This window comes from Arachis duranensis, chromosome 6, assembly GCF_000817695.3.
Source record: "Arachis duranensis cultivar V14167 chromosome 6, aradu.V14167.gnm2.J7QH, whole genome shotgun sequence".
Lineage (NCBI taxonomy): Eukaryota > Viridiplantae > Streptophyta > Magnoliopsida > Fabales > Fabaceae > Arachis > Arachis duranensis.
The window spans coordinates 102,570,057-102,578,066 of record NC_029777.3 but is presented as its reverse complement, the minus strand read 5'-3'; the positions used below and the strand labels follow the sequence as shown (position 1 = coordinate 102,578,066).

Sequence of the window (8,010 nt, the reverse complement as noted above, 5' to 3'; positions counted from 1 at the left end):
AAACAAAAAATTATTATAAAATAAAATTTAATAATTTAATAGAAATAAATAAATATTATTATTATACATTTTTTAAAAAATTTTCAAATTATAATAGACAATAAAGTACCTAGATCCATCCCTATTCTGACATGTCATGTTAACATGTTAATTTGGATGTTAACTAACACGGGGAGAGAGGACATTTAGTACAAATTAAGCGTAAAAATCTATTCTTATTCTTAGTATTTAACTAAGACATTAGTTAGGATAACTAAAATAGATATTTTGATTCTTCTCATGCATCCAGTGTATAAAAAATTTAAAAACATTTCATTATTTGTACTGTGTGTATTCAAATTTTATACTTACAATATTTTTAAAAATATCTTTAATATATACGCTTATTTAAAAGACCCGTATTATTAAAACAAACATAATAAGTGTTTCTGTTTGCACATGAACATTTATGCGGGAATAAATTCTCTCAATTTTTTTATTTAAAAAGATAAAATATAATTTCTATTATTAATTTTATAAATAGAATAAATTTTTTTTAAAATATTAAAAAATTAAAAATTACACTTTATTTCCAAAATTAAAAAAAAATAGATCTATTCTCATATTTACGCATCCTAAAATTGCGCACACAAGTAGTGCAGTCCATTGACTTCATTCATATCGTGGTGTCTTACACATAAAAACACACATGCCACATGGCCCTTTAAGTTGTCACTGATATTTATTTATTTTAATTTAATATATTTATTGCTACACATGTAAAGGAAAAATATTTGAAGTTGTCAATTAAGATTGGATAAAATATGTTTCATTTAAAAAAAAAACGTTTGCAAAAAGAGTTTTAAAAGTATTCTTAATGTTTAATTTGTATACTCCAACTTCTTAAGTACGTCTTAATTAATCTCTATGTTAGCTCTATTTATTAACGATAAATTAATCAACTTAGAGTAATTTTAAAACATGAATTAAATATTAGAGAAAAATGATTATTTGTTTTTGAATTAGGGACAACTTTAAACAAAATCAACATATATAATTAACAATTGGAGAATAATATAAACTTAATTATTTTAAACTTTGAAAGTAAAATCTCTTTTCCTTCACACCTTGAGCATGTTGAGAATTTTTTTTACTTTTTTATGAAGAAAATACTTTAAGAATAAAACCATACCCTACCAACTAAATTTTATCCATTTTGCATATATAAAAATAAATAATATTGAAACCTTTTTCTTCACCATTCAAGTTCTCAATTCTCATGGCACCACTTTCAAAGTAGAGGACAAAAAAATGCTCTAAAAAGAGGAGTCAAATCAATAACTTTGATAACCCGTCCCATTGAAAATGTTCCATAATGATAATTATTAGCACCTTGAAAATTTGAAAGAATATAATAATAACATATAGCCAGCAAAAAAAGTTCTGTCAAAAACACACAAAATAATAATAATAATAATAATAATAAATCTTAATAATTCTTAGCTAGCAAATTATATTTTATACTTTTTTGTATCTAACAGTTGGCCATTGAATTTGCAGAACCAAACTGGCAATTCATAATCTAAAGTGAGGATTCTGAGTCACAGCAAGGCCTTTGAAAACGACTTCTCAGATACTGATCTCTGTTGTTGTCTTCTTAAACAGGTAATTAATTTAATGATTTATTTTTGGTATATCTGCAGAGACCTTTCTCATGAATTAAATTAATTTACTAAGATTAGATATATATGTACATATATAGTGGGGACGGAATGATGAGTAACATAATTGATAACATAACTTTTTGTTTCCTATGCTTTTGAATTTAACTATTTTAAATTAAATTCAAATTATAATTAGGCATCTAATAAACCATTTTTTAAATAATTTCCCTTCAATTTAATTTGTATGAATATATATGTTCTATCATTAGCCTTAACTTCGAATGCTCAACTTGTTAATTAAAGTTTACGATCCCAAATAAATGTGTATATCTTAAGAAAATAATTGGAAAGATTTTTTTATCAGATAAAGTAAAAAAAAAAATGTATATGAAAATTATTCTTATTGTTTATTGATAATTATTTTCTTTCATTCATTATTTAATAATTAAGATTACAAGTAAGAGAATTAAACAATAGTATTAGCTCACATTTTAAAATAAACATTTGTAAATCACACATTTTCTGGGCGTTTTCAACCTTCTTTGGAATAATTAAGAAATAAAAAATGGGGAATAATGTACAGTGATTAATATACGAGCAAAAGAAAAACCCTAAAATAAAATAAACAAAGTAAATTTAAAAGAATACAATACTTACACTTTGACAAAAGTTATTAAATACAACTTAATTATACTAGCAATTTTGGAAACAAAAGTTATTAATACAACATTATCATCAATGATTTCATATCATATGCATGACAAGTAAATTAAATTTTTATCACTAATTATCGGATTAGCTAGCAATAATAACAAGAAGGTGAGGTGTGCATATATATTTACTAGCAGTTTTTCAGATGCACTCTGTGAAATTACATTTTTATTGATTATTTTTTATATAATATCATAAAAACAAAATAAAATAATTCAATAGTTAAGGAATTTGTAAAGATTATAACAGAAGAAATCATGTCCAATTCCTTCCAAACCTTGGTCCTTGATCCTAATATGCGATTCCATAATCTTTCTAGACCAAAATTTATTGATATTTATTGGGATTAAACTCTAGAATCTTATTTATTATATACTAACTGATTACTAGTTTTTTTTTTAATCTTGAAGACCCAACTACGATAACATGTAAATATTTGATTTTAGTCTCATTAAAATCTAAATCATTAAATAATCTTAACTTATTATTTTTGTTTTTAAAACAATAGTGAGATCTCTGTATATAAATTAAACAATATAATATAATTATACTTATTTATGCAGAGAGTAATTTATCAAAAAATACCCCAAATTTTTAAGTTGCTGATAAAAATATCCTCTAAATTTATTAACGATAAAAATATAAAAAAATGACTATTTTTAATAAGTAATAAGTTTGTATTTTATATTTGGCAAATCATTTGTGTATTTGATTCTCAAAAATAATTAAACAACTATTAAAAAGTGAATGCAAAAAATAGGATCAAAATTCAATATCTAGATTTTTTATTTCTTAAAATTTCTTTTGTTATATAGACAAAAAAAAGCACACAAATCAGTTAATGTAAAATTACTAAATTTTAAAGATAAAAATATTTTATTTTTTAATCATATTTATAAAAAATAAATTACATCAAAGTCTGGTCTCTAATATCTTTTGAAAATATATATTTTACGATTGAGAATTTCTTTCTTATTTTAAAAGTATTTTTGTCATTAGTCATAATATTAGAAAATATTTTTGTCAATAATTTCATAATTAAAATTTGTTTTTTATTTTTTCTTATCCTTGGTATTACTAACAAAAATAATTTTAAAAAATATGAATAGCGAATAAGACACATATTTTATAGATTTAATTTGCAAGATTGAGGATACGAATAACAAATAAGATAAATTTGATTTGACTAGTTTGAATATACTAAAAAGTTTTTTTATTATTTTTAATTATTAATATATTATTAATTATTATTAAAAAAAGTTAAGTTAATAACTATAAATAATAGTTTAAAATTATAAATTATAATAGTTCCCCAACTTTTTTTTATTTATTCATCAACAATGAAGAAGACAGGTACTAAATATATAGATAGTATATAAATTGAAGAGAGTTTTAAAGAAGTCACATCCTGAAGCAAAGAAACATTTGATGCATCAAAAGCCTTAGATTTCTCCGAATATATTACTCGCTGTCAAGCAAAGCTAATTTGGTTTCATATCATTTTACATCGGAAACTTCCTATGAAATTTATACCTGAGAGTTATTAGATAATTTGACTGATTTAACTAAATTTTCATCTACGACTCTCAGATATCAACTTCACGTAAAATCGACTTTACCTGAATTTTCACCTTTTACCTCACCATACGTTAGTTTTTACAAGCTGTCTTTAAATTACAAATGAAACAAGTGGTACCTACACAAAAATCTACTTACATATATAATGATCTAAAAAACTTATTGCTTTTTCTCTTTTCAATATATAGAAACACTAGAAATAATACAATATATATATATATATATATTAATCTCCACCAATCTTATTAGTCTAAGTTTCTGTGGGGCTGTCTCACATCAGTAATGAAAGTTGAAGCCATGTCTATACCATAAATATTTATGATTCCGTCTGCGTTTATTTTTCTCTTTAACTACCAAATTTCATCATACATATCACAATCGCTTTCGCACAGATAGACCCACGAAAGCAAATTAACTCTATTGAATTCAAAGATTTATTAAGATACTTACACTTCTCAAATTATAAATAAGAGAGGAGACGTATGTTATTTTTTTTCTCCAAGGGTAATTTATTAGGTGATCTTCTTAATTAATTCATACGTGTATATTTTATGCATGACTATTTAATAGATAATAATGTATATTAATGTCAATATCAGTATCGCATAGATAGATAAGAAACTTGTGCTTTGAATTGACATTGACTTATTATTCCTTTATTTGTCACCTTTATTACAAACTAATAATAATATTCCTGTGGTTGTACATTATTTTTAAAAAAAATTTTTAAAAAAATTTGATAATTATCTCAAAAGACAACGAAATTTTTAACAAAAAAAATATTTAATTTGATTTTTAAATTTTATTTTTATGAGATTAATTAATTTTTGTGTCAGTATTTTTTTTATTTTTTGTTTTTGACACAAAAATTAATTAGTTCATCAAAGTAAATTTCAAAAGGCAGGTTGAGTATTTTTTTTGTTAAAGAATTCATAGTCCTTTCGAGATAATTGTCAGGGACTGGGTTGAATATTCACTCTTATTTTTTGAAAAAAAAAGTATTAATAAACAACTATACTAAGTAGTATATACTAAAATTAGCTATTAATATCGATCACTAATATAAAATATATATTAAAATATAAATATATATTAAAAATAAATTAAATTATATATATTTATATATAAATATATTAGTGCCTGATTTTATAATCGAAATAGTATTTGTGATTAATAAATTCATATAATGCAAAGGTGTCTCACTTAATCAAATTAATTATAGTCACATCCTAATATACTCCATTATTTTATATCAAAGCCTATATTCAAAGAAACACAAACAGAAGTAGAAAACTAAAGTGAGATAGATGCATGTTTTAGATGGAACTGTCTAAAATTGGAAATGATTCTTTTATAAGAAGATTGATATACACGAATATTGTTTAACTAGTTTAATGTGTCATTTCGAGAATCAAAACTCTAGTAATTAAACAACGAAAAAGTATGGGAATTTCTTTTTAGGCGATTAGTGGTAATAAAAAGATACATATGTAAAAAAATATAATTAAAAGACCTATATGGACCAACATCAAACAATCCATCACAATCATAACAGTTTTGACCTATGGAAGAAAAGATAAAAACTCTAGACTCTAGTAAAAAAATATTAGGCTAGTGGATTCGAAAATATGTTGAAATTCAACTTAATTAGAAAAGAAAAAAAAGAAAATATGTAATGCGAAATGCATTACACATAATAATGTTCCACCAACCATATCCATATACTTTTATTGTATTGTTTTTCCTTTACATGCCAAATCCTTTTCTTATAGTTATTGTCCGTACAGAAAACACGAGACTTTGACACATGTAATTCATGCATTTCCATATAGGTTATACACACAACACATATACACAGGAGTATTCATTAGGTGTTACATGCATATATAAAAAAACATTACAACACTTGAATCAAGATACCAAAACTTGAAATTTCTATCTCCAACCTCTAATTAACTTAGGATATAATGTCATTATTGTATTCTAAACCAAGAACTCTTCACCTTATTTGTAAAGTAATTAGGGTTACGTACCCTTTTGCATTGCCTTTCGTTTCACCTTCCACATAGAAAAGAGACCTAGGGTTCGGAAGTGGCATTCGCCACCTACGACTACTCTCCAATCGAGCGAGTGTGATCCACGCTCCAATGAGAACCGTCCAATGTGCAATCTCCATGAATCACCTTTTCCAAGCCTTGGTGGACACGACAGGCATAAAATCGAGAAATAGAGCACCACCCAAAAGTAGCGCGTTTACCCACGCGCCAATCCATATTTTTCCTTTCATTTCTTTAGGTACGTTGCCTTCTTATTTTCTCCGACATTCCATAAAAATATAAAAATAAATTGTTTTACAATTAAAATTTAATGCATTCAATATTATTAAAAATCTAAAACGTACAAAATGTGTATAAATTCATTATTTTTTACTATAAAAATAATTTTTTATCAATAATTAAAAGAATTTGAAGATGAAACGTATCTTAATAAAAATATATATAATTTACCAAACACAAACATTCAACAAAATTCTAGAAATAATAATTACCCTTTCCGTCTAGGGTTTCCCTGCCATGATCCACAAGCAATTATGAGTGGCAACTGACAGGAAGCTCATGCTGGCGCCACGTGTCACTCTCCAGATGGTTGATCCTTTCTCTCACCTCACACGCACATTTCCTCTTTCTCTCTCTACATTTACATTTCTTTTGTGCTAGTTTAGGAAATGCATCATATGACACGATACTACATCTTCTTTTTTATTTTTATTTATTTCTAAAAAAACAAAAGAAAAATAAAATAAAATAAAAAACAAAAAACAATTACAACAACACACAAACGCAAACCCCCATCTTCCAAATCCAAAGTACAGCAAGATAAAAATTCTTTCTCTCTCTTCTCTTTCTCTTTCTCTCTCTCACACACACTCTCTCTTCTCCCTAAAGAATCGAAAACCCTTTCTCTCACTAGGGTTTCTGTGTGATTTTTCGCACCCAAATTCTGCTTCTTGAGCTGCGAATCCAATCCTCAAACTTCATTCTAATCACTCTCCTTCCAGTTCTCTATCATTTCTTCTCGTTTCTTGGAGGAGCCGTGGAGTATCGATGCTCCAAGCTAGGGGAGAAAAATCGCGTGCTCTCGTCCACGGGTGAGTCTCGGTGCTCCTTCACCTGCTTCATCTTATAATTTCCCTCTCTATCTCTATCTCCTTCATAGCTCGCTCTTCTGTTTAGCTTTTGATCTGAACCGTTGCTTCGATTATTCTATAGAGCTCTTTTTTTTTTGTTTAGATATTTAGGTATCGTTGTACTGTTTACGGTGGGTGTGTGTCCACTTCAGCTTTTCCTTTGGGTTATTTTATTTATATTTATTTATTTATGTTTCTCTTATCTGAATTTTTATTCCTTTGTTGCATTAATTATTTCTTTCGGTGATTTTTTTTTCCTTAACTTAGCTAGCTTAGTTGATTACATTGTAAATTGAGCTTAGTTAATTATATATCTCTTAATGAGACATGAATTTATTTAATCACGTAATCACATTGAACCCTAATATTTTGGGTGTTCATATTCTCTCTTCTATGTGTTGCTTTGACTTCTTAGGACTTTTTTTTCTCTTATGTGGGATTTTCGCATGCTATTAATTTATGTTCCCATAGCGTTTTAGCTTCGAAGCTGACGAGTTTCATAATGGAAATTAAAAAACCCTAGTATTTAGTTAATATTGCTAGGTACATTTATGTATCCACATCTGGGGTAATTATATGGGTTAGTGGCTAATTTTTTCTTAGGGTTTTAATTCAAACATATTATTAACATTGGGCATCTACGTGGTTGGATTTATTGAGTGTAAAACTAGGGTTTATGTACTTTCATAATGCTGGAGGTTATTATTTTATGTGATTAATCACTGTGTGTCGAGGTTTAATTGGTTTAATGTTACTTTAACTTTAATTTTTACCTTGTTTAGCTTGTCTTTCCTTTTAATTTCTTAGCAGCTTTGAATAAACCCTAATAGGGTAGTAAGATTTTTTTGCCTGTGATGTATGCACAATTATATATATGTTTGTGTGTGGCGT

General features: G+C 26.1%; 1 protein-coding gene across 2 annotated transcripts in view; it reads left to right on the top strand.

Annotated features, from left to right (window-relative positions):
• Positions 1 to 8,010, top strand: part of LOC107495217 (protein EMBRYONIC FLOWER 1-like) — a 15,500-nt gene that overhangs the window by 2,128 nt on the left and 5,362 nt on the right. Inside the window, exon 2 of one of the 2 annotated variants that reach the window (XM_052262802.1) lies at positions 1,540 to 1,644. The gene's annotated coding sequence lies outside the window, so the exon portion shown is untranslated. Of the gene's footprint in view, positions 1 to 1,539; positions 1,645 to 6,809; positions 7,081 to 8,010 lie in introns of those variants that run through there. The other variant, XM_016116333.3, reaches the window with a different exon arrangement.